Here is a 23,731-nt window from a genome sequence, read left to right as displayed (position 1 = left end):
TGGTCACCTAGATTCACAACTGGCGTCATGAACAGGATTAAGAGCGCTACAATTGGCGACGTGAGCAGGATTCCAGACATTAGCAGTAGCGCCACAGTCTGACTACCTGAACCCTTTGATTCCTTACTCCATCATCTAAGAGGAATCAAGAGGAATCCTCTTGATTTTTTCTTTACTAATTGTTTCATCTTTGACATATTATTCAACCTTTCAGTTTTTAGTGTCCTCATACATAAATAGAGAAAGTTTTGTAAGGATTTAATGAGATAATACATTGAACGTTTTAGAACAGTGACTGGCACATATATCATCTGTAGAAATTTCATGTACACGAGGGTACTTCAGAAAGGTAGAAAAATCGAATTGAAAGACAATACTAATCTTTCCATGAACTTTTTAAAGTACCCTCGTAGAAATCTATATCTAAAAAGAATGATCCTGCAAATACACAACATGAATTTTATATACATTTAGTTTCCCATTTTAGACTGTGCCCATAACTTACATTTCTTTATGGAAAAATAGATATTTACCAACAAATTTTTTTGCAAAAATGCTCAGAGGGATTACACTAGGATAAATCTAAGCACTGGTTGTGTAAATCAGTTTAGCTTGTCAGGAGACGAATGCTATGCATCTGCATTCTTTATTCTCCAACCTTCATAACTAACAAATTCTTTCTTAAAGTTTTCATCTTTTCCTTTATTTTCAGGCTCAAAGAAAGGGTTTTTTAATTTTTTCCTTTTTAAGTTTTGTCTTTCTGATACATCACTGATTAAACATTTCTGAAAATTTAGTTCTATTGTTTATTGTTTCTAATGTTTATTTTTTATTCCTGCTGGTTTAAAATGTCCGTATAACATTTCCTAACCTCAAAAAATTAAGCTTTCTATTAGTGTCTGCCAATTTTTCAGCTTCCTTTTCAACTGACTTTTTTAATCTCGTTTTTTATCTCTTTTATTATAATTCATCATTTTCTTTTAATTGAAACCTAATTGATTACACATAGGGGTACAGAGCTGACTATCAATACTTGTATACAATGCATGATGATCAAATCAGGATAATAAGCATATTTATCATTACAAAACCTAATCATTCTTTGTGTCCATTAACCAGTTTCTCACTAACCCCTATAATTCATCATTTTTGGATTTTATTGAGAGCATACAGCAATTGTTTTAAACTCCGCTAAGAACTCAGACTCTGGAGTCAGACTACTGACTTTATACCCCAGAATTGCCATTTACAAAGCCATGTGACTGTGAGCTTGTTACTAACCTCTTGTCTCAGTTTCTTTCCCTGTAAAATAAGAATAGTCTCAAAATTTCTTATGAGAATTATAAGAAATAGCACACCTTAAATGTTTAGAACTCTCTTGAGCAATAGCTCTTAAAAAGTAACTATTATTTTTTTAAACTATCATTTTTTCAAACTGGTTCTTTTCCCCATAGTAAATATCTATTATCTGTGAGTGCTTCTCGATCTATCTATATATCTCTAAATATATATACATTTATACATACACACAGACATATGTATGTATCTGCATGTATTTGTGCACACACATATATTGCTCTCTTTCTGCATTATCAAGTGTTATGTTTTCAGGCTTCTTTCTGTTGTAGATTGAATGTGTAGTTAAAAACTTCCTCAAAGATATTACAAGAAAAAAAAAGGAAAACTATAGATAGATAACCCCCATGAAAATATATGCTGCATTTTTATAAAATTTGCAAGTAAAATCTTTATACATGTTTATATAGCTTTGCATGAGGGATAGACAAAACAGTAGTACCATATTCATAACATTGGTTTCCACAGGGGAGACTAGGGTGGTGAGGAAATCATTGAGTTTTCCATTTTCGTTTTGCTTAACAACAAATATAAATTAGTTTTTAGAATTTAAATATGTATTTTTTTTTTTTAAAAAAAAGGAACTTTCAAGGGACTCCACTTAATCACTCATGGCAAGAGGAAAATTTGAATTCAGTATATTTTTTCATGCATTCCAGGTCCCAGGTCCTGTGTGTGGTGCTGGGGGCACAACAGTGAATACGATACAGTACAAGTCTTCAATGATCCATAATATAAAAGAGTGAAAAGGATACGTCTAAACTACAGCTGCAACTAGTATGCATGGCCACTGAGACCATGAACCTCCTTCCTCAGTGTGACAGCACCTAGCACAGTGTCTGGCACATGGTATATATCATTTAATAAGTGTATGATGAATGAATGCATGAATAATGTGTGTGGTATGGTAGGATAAAAAGATAAAGTGAACAATTCTCCCTGGGGGACAGGGGAGGAGAAAGAAAGGGGTACATAAAGCAAATGCTTTGGTTAGCCTTTCTGAGTTGTAGGTTTTCATCAGGATTGTTAAGGAATAGATGAAGGGAACTGCAGCTGAAGCAAGCTGCTTATGAAAAGGTGGAATCCCATGGCATGATTAAGAAATGGAAGTTACTCAACACAATTGCAGCACACAATAAGAGGAGATGGCTGGCTTTGGAAATATGGAAGGAGAGAAGATGAGGACTGGCCTTACTTGCCATGTTAAAGCATTTGGGTTGGAGTTAAGATTAGAGAGAGCACAAGGAGGAAGGCTCTTGCAGGCAAAGGAGTATTTCTGTCTCTGATTGACTAAATACATGAATATATATCATGTTATATATGATTTCTCTATATATTTGTGTGGGGGGGGGATGATTGTTCATCTCGCTCTTTCTCTATGAAATAGGAGATAAGAGGAAGGTCCTCCATCAATAGTTAAATGTGAGGATACAGCTTGAGCTAGGGTACTTGAAGAAAACGGAGAGGAATTGTAATTACTATATTCATTGTATAATTCTCTTGAGTCTTCAGGAGGTGGTACCAAAAAAAAAATCAAAAAAAAAAATCAAACCAAATGGAGTCATTTTTATTTTTATACTGTTGTCTAGTCACAAAGGGAGTGGCAAAGCCACCCCTTTGGACTTCATGTTTTTACTATAATGGCCTCAACTCTCATTAAACTGGAATCTGTTTCTTACAAAATACTAACTCTCACTATTACCTGTGAATGTGCAGATAGTAGTATCCAGAATTCATTTTTATTTATTGTATACAATCTCACGTCATTCCAAATGGGGACACATTTTGAGACTGATCATTTAAGTAAGTAATTTAGGGATAAGTTTTATAGACTTTAGAGGTCAGGTTGAGAAATGAGAAAATTAGAAAATCTTGTTGAATTATTTCTCTCTTTTCATTTCAAAGTAAGCTGCTGGCTCAACTACCTCCTCTCCCCTTCTGTTTGTTTAGAGGTATTGAAATTCACAAATGAGAGTTTATTTCTAACCCTAGTTGTGAAACAAGATTGAATCTCAGTTCATACATACAACTGTTTAAGTAACAAAACTTGGTTTATTTTCTATAATTCAACTTAATTTCTTACACAGAACCCCTATTCCACCATTGATGGGAACCTTAACCTCATAAACTTTTAGGATTTCTTCCCTATGGTTCCACTACAGCTTTGGTTCCAGGATCTTATTACACAAGGCATGGTAATTGGAAGGGTGGAGAATGCAGGTGGGTGAGGGGTAAGAAATCTGTTTTCAATCGTTTGTTCCCACTGATTTTCCCCAGAACATCTATTATCTCCATCTGCCTGGTTCCCTTCAGATCCAGGGATTCTCTGCTATTTTGAGCAGATATCTCAAAATGTTTACCTACCGTGTTTTTATATATCACAGCCATTCTTTTTGCTAGACAACAGTAAAATTGGTAAAGTAGAACTTTGCCATTTACAAATATCCTTCTGTGGGGCTGGGGGACTTATAAAATAACAGCCATAGACTCAAACTCAGTTTGAATTAACCAATATTTACTGACGGCTTACTGTTTGTAGGGCACTTTGCATAATACAAAATGGAAGAAAACAAGGTTTCTGTCCTAGAGGAATTTGCAGGTTAGTGAAGAAGAAATACTAGAATATAAATAACAGCAATGCAAAACCTAAAATAATCTGCTCACTTAAGTCATAAACAAAGAGCTTTGAGAGCACTGAGAAGGAGATTAATTTTAATCAAGGAATTGGAGAAGACTTCAGATGTAGCACTGAATCACAGCCTACCAATAAAGAGAATGCTAACAACTCTCTGGGGCATTTTCTCTGCTCTTTGGGCAATTTGGGGTGGGTAATTTGCGGTGGGTGTACAGAGAATTATTCTGATTCTTCAACTCCTGGACAATAGCATCTGTGTGCCTTGAAGGGTTCAGAATATAAAGGTAGTTTGTCGCTAGAGGATTCTTCACATATATCCTAGATGACTGTTAGAGGTACCCTTCCCCCGTCTTCACACCCATCATTATGTACTTTTCTAAGCTTATGTATTCCAGAATCCAGATCAATCATTCGTTTGCCTTCTTGTTTTTTTTTTTTTTGGTGGTGGTGTTTGTTTATATTTTGCTGTCTTTTCTCTGTGTGTTTCCATTAGCTCTTTTTTTCCCTCCACCTGAGAGACAGATTTCAAATTCTGAACTACTTTCTTTGTGCTTAGCATTTTCTCAATAGCTGCACCTTTTTTCACAAGCCTTAGAAAAACGAAATAATCAACATGGCAGAAGAGAAAAATGGGATTTCCTTATCAGTTTATTTTTTAAAGCTAAAACCTTAAATGTGTATTACTAAGTGAAACGAGCCAATCTGAAAAGGCTACATACGCTATATGATTCCAACTATATGACATTCTGGAAATGACAAAACCATGGAGAGGCAGTAAAAAGATCAGTGGTTGCCAGAGGTTTGAGGGGAGACAAAAATCAATAGGCAGAGCACAGAGGATTTTGGGGGCAGTGAAACTGTTCTGAATGATACTACATGTCGTTACACGTTTGTCCAAACCCATAGAATGTACAACACAACACCAACAGTGAACCCTAATTAGACTATCAACTTTGGGTGATAACAACTTGTCAATGTAGGTGCATCAATTGTAACAAATGTACGACTCTGGTGGGGATGTTGATGGTTTGGGAGGCTGTGGGGGACCAGGTGTTTTACAGGAACTTTTCACTCAGTGTTGCTATGAACCTATAACTGCCCTAAAAAAATAAAGCCTATTAAAAAAAATAGTATGCATGGTTTTCTTTACCCACCTCCCTCCTTACCAATTAGTGGCTGTATTTATTTAGTCACAGTACTGCCTTCTGACTGCCCATGACAGTCTTGTCTGTCAGCCTTGGTGAGTACAATTGTCTTTCACTTAAAAGAATGTAAGTGGTAGGTAAATCTTTCATTCTCCAGTTCCATTTAAAAAAAAAAAAAAGATTCACTACTCTATTTTGCTTCCTGTAATAAGTGTATTGTGCCTTGATGTATACTTCAAAGAGACATGGCAGAGATATAGAAAAAGGGCAAAAAGAATGGAAAAAATCAATACGGGGAAATATGATTTCTGATTACTGTGAACAATTTCAATGTTCCCAATTTGTTTTATCACTCAAAGAAAAACTCTGAGGGTATACAGGCTTATTTAGCACCATACAAAATGTGTGTTTATGATGCTGAGAGAAGATAGTCAGTCCTGGCCTGTCACCATGGTAACGTCTAAAAGCAAAGATTAGGTCTGATTAGATTGCCCTTCTCAGGAGGAATTGACCAGAAAAAAACCTTTTGAAAAGTTTAAAATGGAGGGTAGGAAGATACCGGTTCTAATTTTGCACAGCTGCTCTCCTTTCCGACTTGCCTAATGAGAGTGACTCAGACTGTTTTCTAGAACCTTCTATCAGTCCCATAGAGAGCTTCCGATGACATCTCCCCCTTGTTGAAAGTGTACCACGACTCAGTTTTTGTAGCTATTGTCTCCACAGCCCAGAATCAGAATTCTAGATACCTTTGTGATTGCTTATAAAGAGATTAATGAATGTTCCCAAAGAAAAATAAATAAAAGAAGTGAAACGTCATCTGCTCGGAAGAAGTTTTGAAAGGATTCAAACACTCAGTCGTGTCTTTCCTATGGTGATTTGGGAAGCAGGCAGGCAGGCAGCAGTAAGGCGGAACTATTGAAGGAGCCAGAAGACTATTTTATGTTAGAATTATTTTCACGGAAATTGTTAATGTTGTTTGCATTTTTTAAAAAATATCTTTCAAACAAGATTTGGTATTTTTTTCAAGTTTCTACTGCCAGTACCGGTGCCTGTAAAAAGTAGTGTGTACCAATTATTCTGCTCTTCCTATTTCATTTCTTAAATAATATAGTAATCACATAAATTTATTGGAGGCTTAGAGAGGAACATTCAGTAGAAGAATTGATAGTTTGACTCCTACTTAACTGAGATGGTAGGATATTATTGCACTGGTACAATACTCAGTAGTGGTGGGCTTAGAAAAAAATTATATAATGTCTGCAAAATATTTGCAAACGTATTAGTGCTTAATAAACCTAAAAAGCTGGGTGGCATTAAATGTCATTCTAATCATTTACATGGTAAACAATGAGACCATTTATAAATGTAGGGAAAAATCAATCTTTGCATTTGAGCAAAATGTAACAAGTGAGTCATTCTTTTTCTATCTTTTATTGAAAGGAAATAACTTTTATTTTCTGATTATATATGATTTTATAACAAATGTTGGAGAATTAAAACCGCACAATCCCTTTGCCTAGAAATAGATTTCTATGTGTGCACCTTGAAATGTGTTCTAAGATTCTCATTGAAGCAAAAGAGAGGAAGTTATCTAAATGTACTCTGTGGGCACTGGGTTAAAAAATTACAATGTATCTATTTAATGTAATACTATGCTGTTTTCCAAAAGAATGAGAACATGTTATAGGGGCCAGTAAGGAATAATCCAAATATGCCCTTAAATGACAATACAGAAAATATATACATAATATTTATGATGTGTCAGATATATTCCAGATGCTTTTTGTATATTAACTAATTTCATCCTTACAATAACTTCATCAAGTAGATATTCTTATAATTTCCATATTATAGATGAGCAAATAGAGGCACAGAAAATTTAGGTAACCTGCCCAAGGTAATGCAACTAGTAAAGGGTAATGTCAAGATTCAATCCCAATGTATTGCTAGTGTGTAATAAAAAGGATATATAGATAAATATTCACATGCACACATAGACACGTGTATATATAATGTGTGATTCTGATTATTCACAGATTCATCTACTTGCTAAAATTTATTTGTAGCTCCAAAAATCAGTACTTGCAGAACTTTCTAGGTCAAACAAGGCAGTGCTCTGCCTTCTTGTTTCAGGTTCCACATTGTGAATAAGCATCCTTTTCGCAGTCTATTTAGTGCCATGTTTTTCTTATTTTTGTGCTTTTTTGTTGGTGATTTTACTGTTTAAAATAAAGTGCTGAAATGCTGTCTAGTGTCCCTAAGCCCCAGAATTCATTTGTGTGCCTTGAAGAACAAATACGTGCATTAGGAAAACTTTGTTCAAGCATGAGTTATCGTGCTGTTGGCTGTGAGTTCAATGTTAATGAGTCATAAATAAGATGTCTTTAAGCAGAAACATATACACACACAAAAGGCTATGTATTGATCAGTTGATGACAATGTCATGACCAGAGGCTTAAAGGAACCTCACTACATGTTTCCCTTAGGAGCACTGGTACAGTGGCTAATTGAGTGTTCATGGAGACTCTATAGAACACAACTACAGCAAATAAAAAAATCAAACACACATACACATTGTGACTAGAAAAATCTTAAGGATGATAAAATAAACTATACACAGTGGGTGTCTTTGAGATGGAAACAAAGGTACTGGAGTACAGAAGTGGGGGAAAGATTTACTTTTCACTTTTTAAAATTTTACCATGGAAAAATTTTCATGCAAATAGTGCAGAAAAAAAAAAAAGTTTTCCGAAGTTCTGCCTAATCTCACCTTCCTGCAAATAGTTTCATAAATAATTTTCTAGTCTTTTTCAATGCAGATAAAAATATATTAGTAAACTCTACTGTATCTTGCTTTTTAATCTCTATATGCTGAACTTCTTTCTAGGCCAAAACTTAAAGACCTACCTGTTCCTCTCTTTCCTTCTATGTCTCACCATAAACGCAGCTCCACAGTCCTACACTGAGACACAGAATCACAGATTTCTCTATTTCCAGACTGTCTACTCATGACTAGCATTTCTATAAGAGACCTGCAACAATATTTTGCAGACAAAACCAAGCATGACTCTGAAATTTAAGAACACAAAAGAGGATATATCAGGAAATAAAAGGAATCTCCTGGAAGGCTTTGTTAATTTTTGCTTTTACTTCTCAGCTCAAGAAATAATTTACTCTAAGTCAGTCACATATTAGTGACTTTACATATTTTGTTTGGTCCTGATACTACTAGAGGGAAATATAATTATTCCCACTTTATTGACAGCGAAAATAGGCTCTGATTAGGCAACTTCTCCAAATCAAACCATTTACGTCTTTAGAAAACAGGGAAGGGAACCCTTTCCTATATTCATCTTTGGGATTAATGTTTATGGATATTTTTGCTTAAATTCTAATATGTATTGTCATATATTCAGGTTACTGGGACTCTTTTTATTGTGATAATATCCATTAAATGGACTCCAGTGCCCCAAAGATCAAACAGCAGATGTAATATGAATCCCAGAACACACTAATCAGACAGTTGGAGTCACAAAAGCACACCACTTATTATATTAGGAAAGGTCAAAAATTCTAACCTTTTCAGTATATCTATCTTTCCTAATAAAACTGCTCTTCACCAGGGATAAGATTTTGATTTTGTCATTAAAAAGAAAAAGACCTCTTAAGATACTGACACTCTGGATTAAAGAAAAAGGTGCTGCAAAGTTAGAGCTACTTAAGATAATGGCTTCTAGGACTGAGTTGAGTTGAATATAAATGAAGTCAAGGAATTATTCTCATAATTATATTTAAATTAGACCTGCTGGTATTTAGGGGTTTTTTAAAGTTTGAGTTGTAATACCCAGTGATTTCCTCTAGAGGGAGAATGAAACAAGAATAGGCAAATAGAACATTTATTAAAAAGTGGGTGAATTCGAATGATCCTGAAGACTGTCCCTCAACAGAAAGAAGTCGTTTTGCTAAATCTGTCCTAAACAAAATCATAGATTAGTTTTATGGCAGTATATTTTCGAAGTAGCTGAATTCAGCCTCTGTAATAAACAAAACCATGTTTTTAGTTTCCTTTTAATTTTGAATTAATAGAAAAAACTGTATACACACACATAATTTTACTCAGTTTACTCCTTATAAATTGCAAAAATGTCTATAATACACGTGATGAGCTACTTAAAACATTTTTTTAAAAACTGTGCATTTAATTTTTAGTACTCATGAAATAAAGACGATACCCATTTATTCAAATATACATGCAAAGTACCCTCAGAAAAGGAGGCCTTCTGCAAAGCAGATTAACCAGTGCTACATGAAATATTGCATAAAATTAAGTAGAAAGATAATTATCCCTCCCCCCTCCACAATTTCCTTACGATGGTCAATGATCTGCTAAAATGGTCCAATCTTTTGAATGGAGACCTTTAGAAAAAGTACCAAAATAAGTGTTTATGTGCATTTCACAGGAACTAGAGTCCAGGTAGATTTACTGTTATTACAGAATCTGAAGAAATAAACATCAAAGGCAAATGAGATCACTATCTCCAGAAATAAAAGGCTTCCGCAAGAAAAACAATTGTGAAAGAAAATTGTCCTTTCTCCTAACAATATGGTGATCAGCCTTTCCCGCTCTCTGCTCTCTCCTTATGATGAGGTGATGTCACCGGTCAGAAGCGCTGGCCTATTTTCTGTAGTGCCTATGGTGGGTTGGAGTGGTTGAAAATAAACATCTTACATAACGGGCCGGCTGTGCTTTCTGCCTTTTTTTTTTTTTCCCAAGGAGATTTTCCCAGCATGAATTCTGCATGTACAATTAACATTGGCCAAATTTCAGGTAAAAAATCTGTTAGGTTTATAAGCAGATTTACAAATAAAACCCATGTATGCTGCTTCCTATTCCCCCACAACTTCACCTCCTCTACACAGGCACACACACACACACACACGCACACACACCCTTCCACCTCCACCTCCACACCTCCTGTAATCAAAACAGCTTTGTACTGAGAGAAAAGGGAAAACAGGCAAGTTAAAATTGAAATTGGTCTTCGAACAGTTGAAACAAAATAGAAGATTGCAGATTAGAGCCATTGTCCTGTTCCAGTGATGTAAACCAGACCCCCCTTGGTGCCTCTTTTCTCAGAATTGAAGAAGATGAATCAAAGATTATTAGCCTAGCCAAAAAGAGGTGTCTCTGCTCTAGAGGTCTTTATAATCACGAATAAAGCAAGCTCAGAAGTGGGCATTTTCAATTGTGATTTGTGATAATTAACCAAAAATTCTGGAGTTGTCTGTCATAAATCCTGTTTTGTATGGAGGGGTTTATGAATCTTTAAGCTTTGGTATTTATTGTAGAGGCTACTTATGGAGAGAATATGTACAGCTGTGCATTCAACTTGATTTTCCTAATTCCTGACGGTACAATAAAATGAGAGGTGCCAAAGAGCCGAAGGAGATATGTGATTTAATAGCCTGGATGGAAGTTCATTGAAATTAGCAATATAATTCACAGTGGTTTGGATGGAGCACTTTAACTTCAACTGGAAAAATGGATTTAAAAGATAATATAGAAGGGGTGAGGGAAAGGGGAACGTGGAAAGTGGAGGGGGAAAAGGAGAGATTGAATAAGGGGCATAAAGAGTAAGTATGATTTGTAACAATGAATATGCTAACAAAAAAATAAAATAAAAGATTATACAAATCTTTCCATGAACTTTTCCAAGATGCATCCTGTATCTGACTTTGAATGATCCAAGCCATATATATTTATTCTTTAATTTCACAAAAAAGCAAGATTGAATTATTTAATATGTAACAAAAAAAAGGAAAAAATAAAGCTTCTTGACTTAGAACAATTATTTATTTACATGGCTTAAAGAATGATAATAACCCACCCATATTTTTTGTGTAAGTATGTATAGCTATTTGCATTGAGTGAATAGTATTCAAATTAATTTCCAATTGTTGACTCAAACAAATGTTTTTTGAATACCTATCTTATCTTTAATAATAGAAGGGGGAAGAAAAAATTATGAAGAGAAAATTATTTCAATAATTTATTATCCTTCAGGAGATTTCAAAGTTTGTGAGGAGATGATAAATAAAATATTTACAAAACATTTAGTAATTACTTTTACTATGTAAGATATAAGTGCTCTGGAAGCAAAGTGGAAATATTAGTGAATTAAAAACAGTTATTGTTATTACATGCATTTTTAAGATGTCAAATCTGTTCATACATGACAGAAAATGCTTTATGAGGGCTTATATGGAATTATGATCTCTTCAACTATTTTCTATGAATTTAGGAGAAAAACATTTCTTGAAAAGTATTTTTTGACAATGTCGAAAATCTAGGAAGGTTTACAGCTGTTAATAATTTAAAAGGAACAACAAAAAACATAAAAATCTTTGGATAAATATACTTGTAACAAGTGCATAATTTTAAAAAATATGTGTACAAAATAGTAACTTACAGAAAATATTTTCATCCTATAGTTCTGTGAGAAAATTTAAAAAAAAAATATATATATATATATTAAATTGTGTTCTTTTTCATAAGCTTTGAGTCACCAGTGTTAAAATTGGTGGTGAAAGCTTATTGACAAATTAGTTACAAATTAGTTTTATTTTGCTATTTCTGAGGAAATTCTAACCGAAGGAAATTTAGGTTCTATAGACTCTGGAAAAGGAGGAAGAAACCAAGATTTTTCTTTGTGTAGAATCTCAAGTCCAGATGCCAGCTTTTTTTCTTCATGAAAATTCATAATGTATCTATTATAGCTTCCTAATTAAAGTCACACATGTATGAATAATGTTTTGAAAATCAGTCACTATCCACTTTACATAAGTTAACATATATTACATTTTAGAGTCATTTTCTGCCAAATACCTCAGTGTGCTACATAACTTCCATGAGATAGTAGTGGTGCTACTAATTGATTAGGTTCAGGAATTTTCCAATATTGAAAAAAGCTAGAGTTACATATTTCTTAAAACCCAATATAAACTTCGTGACTAAAAGTGTTTTATTTTCTCATGCTTCCAAAAAACTGTAACTTTTAATTCATTCAACAAATATTTTTTAAACGTCTACTTAAGGCCAGTCACTCTCGAAGGCATCTGGAATATATCTGTGAACAAAGCTAAGGAAATATATCTACTCTAGCTCACTTTCTGGATCAATAGCAAACTAGAAATACAACAAATAGTTTTGTAATGTATTAGAAAGTAGTAAGTGCTGTGGAGAGCAATAGAACAGAAAAAAAGAACAGAGCAGGAAGTGTATTTTTTAAATAGAATGGTCAGGGTTGGCTTTATTGAGAAACTGACATTTGAGGGAATTCATGAAGGTGGTGAGGTAGGTGAGATTCGAGTGACTTACTGCAGTCAAGCAGGGTACAGGATCGATTATCAGAAGTCTGGCTCAGCCATTAACTTAAGCTGATGACCCTGGCCAAGTATTTTGCTTCTTTACTTATAAAATAAGAATAAGAAAAATATCTACTCAAGATTGTGGTGAGGAAAAATAAGACCATTCATTCCACAAGCACAGTGCTCAGTGCCAACCGGAGACTAGGCTCCCAAAATGAACAACACAGTTTTATTCCTTGAGGAACTTAAGCTCATTCCAATAATGATTACTTTCTAGCAATGAACAATGACAGTGCATTTCAAGGCTTTTTGGAGAATGCCGTGTATCTTATAATTGAATAAATATTAAAACATAGAATTGCCTTTCTTATTTGTCATCCTCTTTGACCTCTGCATCACTGCACCTGGCTGACTTGATCTTCCCGAAGCTTCTCTTTAGCTGTCTCTACCCTTCTGTAGCTTCTCCTACCTCTTAATCATTCATTCTCTATTTAATTCACTGATGCCTTTTCTTCTTTTGGATCCTTTCTAAAGAGTATATTTTAAGAATTCTTTCTCAGTCTTTGTTTTTCTCTGTTCATTCTTTCCATGGACAATTTAAGTATTACTGATTTTTAAAGACCACCGAGTTCTCCATCTCCCCCAAATTCCGAATTGAAATATAAGATAAGAATCTGTAGATGGAGAACAAAATCACTCTTATATTGCTGAAGATTATGAAGGCGGGTGTGGGTGCAGCTTTACATGGGAACCCAATGGACTGGCTAATGGGACCTCATAATTCCTTGACCAATCACCACAATTGTGGACAATCACAGATGGTGTTAATCTGATCAGAAGGCTCTGTACCTAAGGCTGAAAATTTGCCCCCTATTTCTTTTCCCATCCCGAATTATGCACAGCAATATTATCCAACATAACATATCATGTCTTCAATAAAATTAAAGGACAACATTAAGACACCCATATGATAGAAAGCATATATTCTTCAGTAAAAGATTTAATCACAATATATAGATGTCTCAAATGTGAATATAAGCTCCCTGACATTTTCAAATTCCCAGAGAGAAGTTAAAGATTAAATAAAATTTCAAGTTGAATTCTAAAAAGCAATGGATTTAAAATCAAAATAAAATTCCACATGACTTAGAATTTCAGAGAAAGAAGAGTCAGAAATTAATTCTCCACATTTCCTACACTTCTTAGCCTTGGCTAGAGAAGTTCTCTATGCCTGGGTAGAGGTGAGGTTCCTTTAGCAGTTCAACACTAGGTTTGCTAGAATGGGTATGGTTCTTTCAAATCTCAGAATTGTATACCTCATTTTTTTAACTAAAAGATTTTTGTTTATAATTTATGTTTCATTAAAGCATAATTTACAAATAGTGAAATGTATCGATCTTAAGTGTACAATTCAATCAATCTTGACAAAAGTATATACTCACACCTGCGTTAGGAAGTAGGGTATTTTTATCACTCCAGGAAGTTCCTTTGTGCCACTTCCCAGGGAAACCTTGTCCATGAAGAAGCAGCCATTGTTCTGATTTCTCTTACCATAGATCAATTTTGCCTGATCAAGAAATACATATACATAGAATTATAAAGTATGTACTTTTTAATGGCTTCTTTCTTTTACTCAGCATAATATTTTTGAAATTCATCTATGTTGTTATGTGTATCAAGTTTATCCCTTTTTATGACTGAGTTGTATTCTACTGTTTGAATATACCAGTTTTTGTTTTTTTAAAAAATTCCATTCTCCTGTTGGTGGATGCTTGAGCTGTTCTAGATTTTCGGAGGTTATGAATACATATATGACATAATTGTACAAGGATTCTTCATTTTTATTTTTCTTGGAAAAATACTTAGTAAAATTCTTGAGTTGAAGACTAGAAGAATATTTAATTTTACAAGACACTACCAAAATTTTTCCAGAATAGATGTATCATTTTATACTCCCATGGCAATATTGAGAATTCTAGTTTCCCTACCTCCCCATCAACATGTGACAGTCTTTTTCATTTTATTTTTATGTGTGTGGCAGTATCTAATTGTGGTTTTACCATTTTGTCTCACAATAAAGACATCCAGATATCCAAGATTATTATAGCACTGATCTCACACCAATTAATATTTTTCAGACAATACAGGCTACAACTCTTAGAGCATTTTTTCTCTTAGGTAAAACTATGAACTCAGTACTCAGCATTGTATTTTTAAAAAATAGCAGAAACTCCTTGGTATTGGAATGAAGGAGAGAATAGATAGAGAAATTTTGCTTGTTTTTAACCTCATTAGGATGTCAGTCATTCTAATCTACCTGTAATTTATAACCCTTGGACTTAATCTCAACCAGAAGAAATCCACCAGCAAGAGGTTAAGTTAAATCATAAGCATTTGCTGTTTTGGGGTAAATAAGATATACATATGTGTTATGTCTTAATTTTAGTTTTCCTCTTTAGTCCCACCATCTTCAATAAGTGGCTTCCAGGGTTTCCTGTTCATCTGACTAAGCTGGTGAAGAAGAATTGTATGAGTACTTTTCTGTTGCTTATAACAGAATATCTGTAATTGGGTAATTTGTAAGAAAACAACATTTATTTCCCACAGTTTAGAGGCTGCAAAGTCCACAGTCCAGAGGGCACATCTGGTGGGGCCCTTCTTAGTGAGAACTCTCTACGGGTTCCCATGGCAACCAGGGTGTCACATGTTGAGAACAGGCTGTGCGAAAGAGTGAACCTTCTCACTTGCTAGCCTTTAAAAGCCATCAGAACCAAGTCCATTACTCCATGAATGGATCAATCCACTCACGAGGGCACAGTCCTCACAATCTAATCACTTCTTAAAGGCCCCACTTTTCAAATACCATAATTGGATTCCCCACCCTCTTAACACTATTACAATAGGGGTACAGTTTCAATGAGTTTTGGGGAGACATTCAATCCACAGCATGAATATAGCAGAAAGGATGACATGAGGAAGGTTTATATGAGCCAGGCATGAAAAAGGTACATCATCTTTTCTACTCATATTCCATCTGCTAAAACTCAACCATCTGCACCTGGCTAACTTCAAGAGACTAAGAAATGAGATCTGTTTGCACCCTGGAAGAAGAACAAATGGGTCCAAACTAGCTAGCAGTCTCTGCACACCTCAGTCTAGCCTGCAGTGCCAGGTCATATGGTGTCTGGATATTTTGTACTGCCCATACACTGAAATTGCCTGTAACTGCTAAAACAGTTATTGGTTTGCCAAAATCTGCTCGAATCTATCTAAAAAGTCCTCAGCCCTTTACTAAGCCTCCTGTGTGCACTTTCACTTCCTAAACACTTTTCACAGGGTATAAGTGTCTTTCCTGTGGTCTGAATGCCTTTGTTTAAGGCCTGTGTTTACTTAGGCCTCTGCCACTATGGAAATATCCCAGTTGGCTATGGACAAAGCTACTACAGTCCGAGGTCACTCACCAAAATGAAAACACCTTTGACCCAAAGTTTTCAGCTTTTGTTCAGGCTGCAGCAGTTCAAAGCATAGAAGCTTTCAAAATCTATGAATGTCAAAACATCCTTCCAACACATAAAATTTAAAGCCCAAAACTGTATTCTCTGGCCAAACCCGATGCTCCATCACTCAATATGTCCTATGTTGCTCCCCCAAATTATTCTTGTTTTATTTTTCAATGTTCTCAGCCAATATATATATATTAAAAATGCCAGATCTTGATATTGTTCTTTCAAAAGTTACAATTCCCAATTCCTCACCCTGCAGCAGCAGAGGCTGCCCCAGCACAAGTACCAGTATTTGGGAAAGTAACTGAAAGCATGTACCAACTTCCAAGGATGAAAAAGGGGAATGTACGGCCAAGGAGGCCAGGTTCATTCTTTCTACATCTAACAATCAGATAAACTATCCACATCTCCTGGTGCTGGGTAAGTGGAGGAGCAGGAAACTCTAAGAGGTACAATACCTGAGCATCCATAATACATATAAACGGTGCTGAAGAAGTGGTTGCCCTACCCTTACGAACAATAGCAGTGTCCATTTACCTGGCCCCTTATCTCCTAAGCTCAAGAAACTTATTTGCAACTACTTGATGGATATCTTCATTTGGACATACCAAGAGCATCTTAAAATAAAGGCTAATTTTGTTTTTTTATTTTTATTTTTAACTGATTCCCCTATTCTCATAGTTACCCCAGTTTGAAAACTTAAAGCCATCCATGAATCTTTACTATTTTAAAAATGTGATGTAGACACTCTTGCCCCAAATGTTTCTCATATATGTCATGTTTTTTCTACTGCCACTCCTCTAGTTAAGACAGTAACTGCCTCCTTAAAACACTGCAAAAGCCACCTAATAGATTTCACAACCATTTCATAGACTACATATGAATGCTAGGTTTATTATCCTAAAATATAGCTCTAATCAGCTCTAATCATGGGTCTCTTTTGCTCAGAAATTTTAATGGCTTTTATAAAATTATGTTTAGCCCTTTTGAGGATATTTACATCTCTTTGGTTACCCAGAAACTTGAAATGCTTTCTTTATATTTAAGGAATTTTCAATCTTAAAAGTCCATGCTTCTCAAGGCAGAAAGTATGCAATCTATCAGACTATATCCCTAGAGATTTTAATTTAGAAGGCAGTGACATAAAGAAGGAAGGTTCTTTCTTTAGAGGAAGTAGAATGTGGTATACAAGCATCCACAGTTTAGAAATAGCTCAGGTTAAAATCCTACTAGTAACATCCTGTAGCCAGCACCAGTGATGAAATCTGAGGTCCCTTTTCCTAGCAGCAGGAGTAGCAGTAGAGTCTCTAATGGAACAGCTCAGTAGCCCCTGACTGTGTCTCCTAATTCTCTTATCTAAATATTCTTCAATCATCTCACTTTCTCTCTAAACTACTTCATATCTTTTATTTATGTTTTCTGTTTAAACCAGTTCATATCTTTAATATTTTTTCTGTTTAAACTAGTTAAAGCATATTACAGTATTAACACGTAAAAACTCTACTTGATACAGCACCCCCAACCTGGTGTTATCCTCTTTTCAAAATCATTCAATGGCTTCCTATTGCTCTTAGAGTAAAGGTCAAAAGACTTGAAGTGGGCCTCAGGGCCCTGCATGTTCTTGTCCCTAATCTGGCCCTAACCTGCTTCCTCAACCTCATTTCTCACTACCTACCCTGTCACTACCAGACAGGAGCCAAATTGACCTTCCTTCAGGATCTTGAACTAAGCAAGCTTATTCCTGCCCCAGGACCTTTGAATGTGCTGGAAACAACAACCCCTGTGCCCCTCCTCTTCTTGCCAACTTTCCAAACCCCTTTTATCTGATTAATGCCTGAATATCTTTCAGATCTCAGCTTAAATATCCCTTTCTCAGAGAAACTTTTGTTGACTCCATAGAGGGTACCAGGTTTCTCTGTTTCATACTTAAGCATTATCTTTAATTTTTTGAAAGAAATTACCACAAATAAAACTAATTAGCTATTTAAGTATTTTGTTGACTGTCTCTTTCCCTCTAAAATCTAAGCTTCATGGTAGAGAGCCTGTCTGTCTTATTCATTACTGTTTCTCTCAGAATTCAAGAGAATGAATACTTAGCATTTAGTAAATGTTCAGTAAATACTTGTTGAATAAATATATCCAACCTTCAAGACTCTCCACAGTATGATCCCCAACATACAACACCAGCTTAGACTTACAAAAAAGACTAAATTTCCTCAAACCCGCCTCACAGTCCCACTGCAAAACTGTTTCTCACAATTAATCTAGTACTTGAAATATCCTTGATGCCTTGTGTAGATCTAAAAGTACCTTAACTATTTTTCAATGCCAACCCGTAAGATTGCCATTTTCTCTGTAAATCCATTCCTGATACCTTCACAAATTTTCATCTCTTCTTTCCTCCTTTGTATTCAAACAGAACAATGCGCCTTGATACATTCTTCATTGCAGTACGGTTATTTGTGTTCCTTCCTTGCGCCTCAATAAAACTGTAGTCTTCCTTAGTGCAGAGAATTATTCTCTATTGCTATATCAGTGCCTGCTACAGTGCCTCGCAGAAAAACCCTTTAGTACAACACTGACTGAATTTAATACCACAGGAAATAAGGCTAAATCTCACTCAGCCATAGACCTAGAAACTAATCAATGAAGATTATTAAAAACCCCAGTCTCAAGATTTGATTTATATCAGTCTGTTGATACCAACCTGATGTAAGCTGAGCCTGCTTCCCTTGGAAGGCCTCCTCTTCTCTCTTTTTCTTTTCCTTTTCTCTTTTTTTCTCATATTCCTTTAGAATACAGGCAAAAATGGTGCAATGAAACAAGCACTGTACTTGAAGTAAGGAAAGTCTGAATTGAAGTGTTAGCTCTGCTCCTTACAAGCTTTTACCATGAACTCTCTCCTAGACAGTTCCAAACACATGCTTCAAATTCAATACCTCCTGCATTTGTAAAGCACTCTAAAGTTAATACACTGCTTTCATTGACATTTAATGGATCGTCCCTTAGATGCTATGCAGATGCTTTAAAAAGATCAAATTATCTTTACCTCAAAACCAGCTGCTGGTACTTATTAACATATATTTTTTCAATTATTTTATTGTCCCTCTGGCACTAAAGAAGGAAAAGTGGTGTGTCACATCTAGTAAGTACTAAAGTCCAATAAACTGCTCCTTCATAATTTCTCCTATTTCCATTTTTACTGCCACCTCTCCTATTTGAGACCTTTGCCCATTCAAATCTAGATTGATACAAATAATTTCAACTTAACTGTTCTCCACGTCTCCTGGAAGAAAAATCTAGCACAGTCATTGTAACTTACTGAAACACATCTTTATTTGACCACTCCCGGTGGAAAAGTGTTTAGTAATTCTCCTCTGAGAATAATCTAGATGTTGTGTTGTCTAAAACACAAGCTATCAGCCACATATGGTTACTTAAATTTAAGTTCATTAAAATTGAATAAAACTAAAAATTCAGTTTCTCAGGTGCACTGGCAATGTTTCAAGTGCTCAATAGTCATATGTAGCTAGTAGTTAACAGCTTAGACATAGAATATTTCCATCATAGCAGAAAATTCTACTGGACAGTACTAGATTAATCTCTGTAGCCTGTATGCAAGGCCTGAACTTCTGTATTCAACCTCATTATCCACCATTTAAACACTTATCATTCCCGTTTGAATCCTTCATTCCATGTATAGTGGTTTACCTGCTCCCCATCCATTCCCATGCTTTGTGTGTGCTTTCCCCTGGGATGTTTTCCCTTCTTACTCTCTTTCCAAATCCACCCCTCTAAGAGTCCCAGGGGCTCTCACTGTTGGAGTCTTTCAAGTTCATGGCTAGCACTTGAGAGCAAAGGTCTCCGTAAGTGTTGCAAACCTCCTCTACCCGTTCAACCCGCTGTGATTTTTTATTCTCACCTCTGAACAGCTATAGCACTGATCAGTGCCTCTTCAAGCATGTGACAACCTTGTGTTGTTTATTTGACCAGTTGTGTGGTGTCCTGGAAAAAACAGAATTTTCATTCAGAAGATACACTTTTACATCTTGGCCTACCCCTATGGCTGTGGGCAAATAACTAGTTTCCACTTCTGTAAAATGGAGTTAAAAAATAGCACCAAAACTATTTCTTTCACTGAGTTTTTCTAAAGTTTAAGTGCATGTGTCCCTGAATGCTCTGAAGCCCGATACAAATAGTCCTGGTGATAGAAGTCATTAATATTGCTTTTGTTCTCGGTATGTAATTTTCTTCTTATCATTTTCAATAATAATTCCATGCCAGATTGTACATTCTACCTCCAGCAGTGCTATGCAGAAAGCAAATTCTTAATATAAATATTTACTGAATTTGAACAAAAAAAAAATTGAACATATGTATCTATATTACAAACATTACATTTAGATCTTCATCTAAAATTTAAAATGTATATATTTTAAATGCAAGCTATTGAGAAGCAAATGTCTACAGAGTAGTGCATTTTTAATAAAATGTGAGTTTTTTTCTCTCAGTGATTAGAAAATGTAAAAATAACTTATCCAGATAATTCTATCAATTACTTCTACTCTCTCCTTATTCCAAGATTTCTAAACTAACCAGATGTGAGAAGAGGTAAATATAATTGTTCCAAGAAGTGAAGAGGAGAAATGAAATCATCTTTTTTTGTCTCTGGTGGAAAATGTGCTTTTTAATTCCTGGGAATAAGTGACACAAAAGCTGAAATAGAATTTGGTGTCTCAGAAGTAGTGATACCAAAAATATCTCAGCATTGCTTAACATGTTAGTAAATGAATGACTGTGAAGCAAATTAACTAGAGCATGTAGATGTGTTTGGTAGACTCTTAACAATCTTTTTAGCTCCAGGTAAACAAAATGTTCAGGGTGGAGTTGAGAGGGTGATTTAGTCAGGCAGTGATTTGCAAATGCTTCTCATATGGAAAGAGAACATCAAACACTTTCTCCTGGTAATTGCCCTATAATTTGGTTTCTTTGGTTACACACACACATGAAGGAACATACACATACAGTTTGCATATATATGTGCATTTGTGTTTGTCTATAGTATATATTTGAGTGTATACATAATTTGTAGATATTTGAATCACAGATCACATAAGATATAAAATGCTGCTCTATTTGGTGATGATTTCTTAGACTGAGTGAAAATACTTAACATTTGACATTTCTGAGTTATAACAATACACTAAAACTTAGCCGTTTGCCTGAGAAATGTACAACTCCTACATTAGAAGAATGGGGTACAAGAAGAGTTCGTTAATTAAATAAGCTATAGATACTATATCTGTGTCTATGTATACATATAGCATATATGTACATATAGTGCTTGTGTGTGTGTGTTGGTGTTATATATACATACATACATATATATATATATATATATATATATATACACACTTACATACATACACACAGAGACATATTATTAATCAAAACAATTTTAACCACCATGACAATCAATGCTTCTGAGGGATAAACATCCTCAGAATTTTAACTTGGCGCATTAAAAATATTTTTCCTCTACAACAGAGAATTCTCCCCAGTCCCCCTGACACACACATACTTACTCTCAATTGATTTGGTGGGGGGGGGGGGATGCCTAGCATCCATTTCTCTTCTTTTCACTCAGTTCACGTGATTTGGATTGAGATGACCCTAATCCCAACTCCAAGAAAAATAAAGTGACATAGAGTGCAACCGATCAGCATGTTCCATGTCATTAGCAAAGTGATTGGTTCAGAGATGGGCACATGGCCCTATTTGGGGCCATGAGTTTCAAGCCCAAGATTTGGGTCATACTGTTGCAATCAGAGAATGCTTCTTCATGCCAGTCTTTAACTATGAGAATACAAACCTGAAGCCTCAGACAGCCATTTCACCTCCATAAGGTAAAACTGCCTAGAAATGGCATCAGTGTCAAGGAAAGCACAGCCAAGAGCTACAGAGAGGAAAGATGTCAGTGCCTAGTCTTAGAGGAGGTGTCCACAGATAAGTGAAAGGGGAAAGCCATAGTCTGAAACAGATGCTTAGCAAACTGACATAATGTGAATACTATGAGCCATTTGAGTGCCATAGGCTGAGAGGTGGTTTTGAACAGTATTATTGGTGGAGATGGGATCAATATATATCTTAATGACTCAGTACTATTGCATGGTGGGCATGACATCATGATGAGGTGACTGATTTTTTTAAAGAAATTGGGGAATAATTGAATAATACCATCTTATCTTTAAGCCTTCCTCCAAAGCCGGGGCCTCATTTAATGCCACAGAATGAAGCTGTCAAGGAAACAAAAAGACTCAGAAGGGACAGTAAAGTTTCACCATCTCTCTTCCTCTCTAAGCTGTAGCAGAGCCCAAGGGAGCTGAGCCTCCTGTAAGGAAGCAGGGAGGGATTATAAAAACCTCTTCTTGCCCCAGGCTTTTTCCAAATGTGGGCAATATTCAAGAGGCAGTACCATCACAGCTGTCCTTTGGGGTTGGTGGTGTTCTCCTTGGGAAGACACAACAGGGGCAGGACATGAAACAAGAGGCTTAGAACTAATCATGGACTCTGGGCTTTGAGAGAGGAAAGTAAAAAGGATAAGGGGTTTCCTTTCTGCTGTTTGGTCCATTTAGCAGGATAGAAAACCATATTAAGAATTAATGGATGTATTCCTTTAGACGTACTTGGTTTCAAGTAATCAAAATAGACAATGACTAACTTAAACCACAATGGCATATATTGAAAGCATATTTGGATAGTTCATGGAATTCAAGCAAATACTGAAATAAATCTCTAGAAGAGTATAAACCAGTGCAGTTCAAGGGGTCTCAGCAATGGAAGTCTGGAAAACTTTTTACTAGAGAGTTGGCATTGAGGTAGGAAGAATTTTATTAGCCTTGACTGAAGCTTTGGAAGGAGGCCAAAATCACTTTGGGTCCATATGGGGTATCAGGAGTGGTTGCATCGGTGAGAAATTATAAAAGAGCAAAAATGGTTTATATTATAAGGGGGAAAAATTTGACCAAGGAGAAAAGAGTAAATTTGGCCAGTATAATCCTATATTACATCTGTGAAATGTCACTGAAGTTGTAGGTAGCTGCATGGATTGCAAAACCAATAGATAAGAAAGAAACTACCCTCCCCCCCCGCCCCACTGAAAGTGAAAATTAAAATACCTATGTGCTGGTCATCGGGGACATAAGTGAGTAGGAACAACTTGGCATTCTTGAGTGGAGAAAGGCTACAAAGGATAGAAAATTGCTTAAAGAGGAAAAGAAAGCAACCTTAGTCCTCGAGTATAGCATAAGTAAGAAAAGAAAGGCACAGGATACGTTAGGGGCTTTGTATTAACCTGGCATTTAATAGACTAAAAACTCCTAATTCAGTTGTGATTATGTGGGTTAAAACAGTTGAGGACATAGAGCAAGCCACTGGAATTTTATGGACCATGGTTGAATCATTCTTCATGATCATCTGGATTCCTTTTCTCAATTCCTATTCCAGATGACTAATTCTATTTCTCTTGAGACAATAGTTGAATGGAAACAATACAGGGTTATTACAACACCTACTAAATGAATTCTCTAAACTGTATATTAATTGTTGCTTGAGGATTCAATGAGATAACACATGTAAAAGTTCTGGTCACTCATTAGATTCTTAGCAAATGTTATTTTCTTTTCCTTGATTTTCCTTTCGATGCTGTGAGAGAGGTGCCCAGA

This window comes from Cynocephalus volans, chromosome 12 (genome assembly GCF_027409185.1).
Source record: "Cynocephalus volans isolate mCynVol1 chromosome 12, mCynVol1.pri, whole genome shotgun sequence".
Classification (NCBI taxonomy): domain Eukaryota; kingdom Metazoa; phylum Chordata; class Mammalia; order Dermoptera; family Cynocephalidae; genus Cynocephalus; species Cynocephalus volans.
This window is presented reverse-complemented; position numbering follows the sequence as displayed.